The 2,349-nt window shown below is 37.4% G+C and overlaps 1 non-coding gene across 1 annotated transcript; it reads left to right on the top strand.

Annotated features, from left to right (window-relative positions):
* The first annotated feature begins 567 nt into the window (after positions 1–567).
* On the top strand, positions 568–675 carry LOC130971574 (small nucleolar RNA R71). The gene has a single exon (XR_009082786.1). It is a non-coding gene; the product is annotated as a small nucleolar RNA R71 (small nucleolar RNA).
* The last annotated feature ends 1,674 nt before the right edge of the window (positions 676–2,349 follow it).

The raw sequence follows: 2,349 nt of genomic DNA, 5'->3' as shown, positions 1-2,349 counted from the left end.
GTTCTGCTTAGAATTCTCTGTCTGTTGCTGAGAAGATGATGGAAAAGGCTTGCCATTGCTAAACCTGTTTCTTCCACCATTATTGTTGTTGAAACCTTGTTGAGGTCTCTCTTGATTCTTCCATGAGAAATTTGGGTGATTTCTCCATGAAGAATTATAGGTGTTTCCATAGGGTTCTCCTAGGTAATTCACCTCTTCCATTGAAGGGTTTTCAGGATCATAAGCTTCTTCTTCAGATGAAGCATCCTTAGTACTACCTGGTGCATTTTGCATTCCAGACAGACTTTGAGAAATCAAGTTGACTTGTTGAGTCAATATCTTGTTCTGAGCCAGTATGGCATTCAGAGCATCAATCTCAAGAACTCCTTTCTTCTGACTTGGCCCATTGTTCACAGGATTCCTTTCAGAAGTGTACATGAATTGGTTATTTGCAACCATTTCAATGAGCTCTTGAGCTTCTGTAGGCGTCTTTTTCAGATGAAGAGATCCTTCAGCAGAGCTATCCAAAGACATCTTGGACAGTTCAGATAGACCATCATAGAAAATACCTATGATGCTCCATTCAGAAAGCATGTCAGAAGGACATTTTCTGATTAGTTGTTTGTATCTTTCCCAAGCTTCATAGAGGGATTCTCCATCCTTCTGTCTGAAGGTTTGGACTTCCACTCTAAGCTTACTCAATTTTTGAGGTGGAAAGAATTTTGCCAAGAAGGCATTGACTAGCTTTTCCCAAGAGTCCAGGCTTTCTTTAGGTTGAGAGTCCAACCATATTCTAGCTCTGTCTCTTACAGCAAAAGGGAATAGCATCAGTCTGTAGACCTCAGGGTCAACCCCATTAGTCTGACTGTGTCACAGATTTGCAAGAACTCAGCTAAAATTGATGAGGATCTTCCAATGGAAGTCCATGGAACTTGCATTCTGTTGGCATTAGAGAAACTAATTGAGGCTTAAGCTCAAGTTGTTTGCTCCAATGGCAGGGATAGAGATGCTTCTCCCATAGAAGTCGGGAGTAGGTGCAGTAAAGTCACCCAGCACCTTCCTTGCATTGTTGGCATTGTTGTTGTTTTCGGCTGCCATGTCTTCTTCTTCTTTGAAGAATTCGGTTAGGTCCTCTACAGAGAGTTGTGCCTTAGCTTCTCTTAGCTTTCGCTTCAAGGTCCTTTCAGGTTCAGGGTCAGCTTCAACAAGAATGCCTTTGTCTCTGCTTCTGCTCATATGAAAGGGAAGAGGACAAGAAAATGTGGAATCCTCTATGTCACAGTATAGAGACTCCTTGAGGTGTCAGAGGAAAAGAAAAATAGAAGAAAGAAGAAGGAGAAGAATTCGAACTTTAATTAGATGGAGTTCGAATTGTGCATTAAGAAGGAGTGATACTCCATAAATAGAAGGATGTGAGAAGAGGGGAAGTAATTTTCGAAAATTAAGTTAAAAAGTTTGAAAACATTTTGAAAAAACACTACTTGATTTTCGAAAATAAGAGTGGGAGAGAAATCAAGTGATTTTTGAAAAAGATTTTGAAATTAGAAATTAAAGAGATTTGATTGAAAACTATTTTGAGAAAGATGTGGTTAAGAAGATATGATTGGTTTTAAAAGATGTGATTGAGAAGATATGATTTGAAAAACATTTTTAAAAAGATTTGATTTTAAAAATTAATGACTTGCCTAACAAGAAAAGATATGATTCAAACATTAAACCTTTCTCAACAGAAAAGGTAACAAACTTGAGATGTTCAATCAAATCATTAATTGTTAGTAAGTATCTTTGAAAAAGGAAAGAAATTGATTTTGAAAACATTTGATTGAAAAGATATGATTTGAAAAAGATTTGATTTTGAAAACTTAAAAAAAAAATTGATTTGAAAATCAAAATCTTCCCCCTAGTGCCATCCTGGCGTTAAACGCCCAGAATGGTATCCATTCTGGCGTTTAACGCCCAAAATGCTACCTTTTTGGGCGTTAAACGCCCAACCAGGTACCCTGGCTGGCGTTTAAACGCCAGTCTGTCCTTCTTCACTGGGCGTTTTGAACGCCCAGCTTTTTCTGTGTAATTCCTCTGCTGCATGTTCTGAATCTTCAGTTCCCTGTACTATTGACTTGAAAATAGAACCAAGATCAAATAAACAAGGCATGCAAGACACCAAACTTAAGATTAGACACTAGACTCAAACAAGAAACATAAAATCTTTTTGGTTTTTATGATTTTTATAATTTTTTTTTGTGCTTTTTTCGAAAATTATATGGAAATAGAAAATAAAGGTTTCAGAATTCTCAATTTGGATTTCCAGGAATCATTGCAATGCTAGTCTAAGACTCCGGTCCAGGAATTAGACATGGCTTCACAGTTAGC

Source organism: Arachis stenosperma, chromosome 3 (assembly GCF_014773155.1).
Source record: "Arachis stenosperma cultivar V10309 chromosome 3, arast.V10309.gnm1.PFL2, whole genome shotgun sequence".
Taxonomy (NCBI): Eukaryota; Viridiplantae; Streptophyta; class Magnoliopsida; order Fabales; family Fabaceae; genus Arachis; species Arachis stenosperma.
Note: the sequence above shows the minus strand (reverse complement) of the source record. Positions and strands in the feature narration are given on the sequence as shown.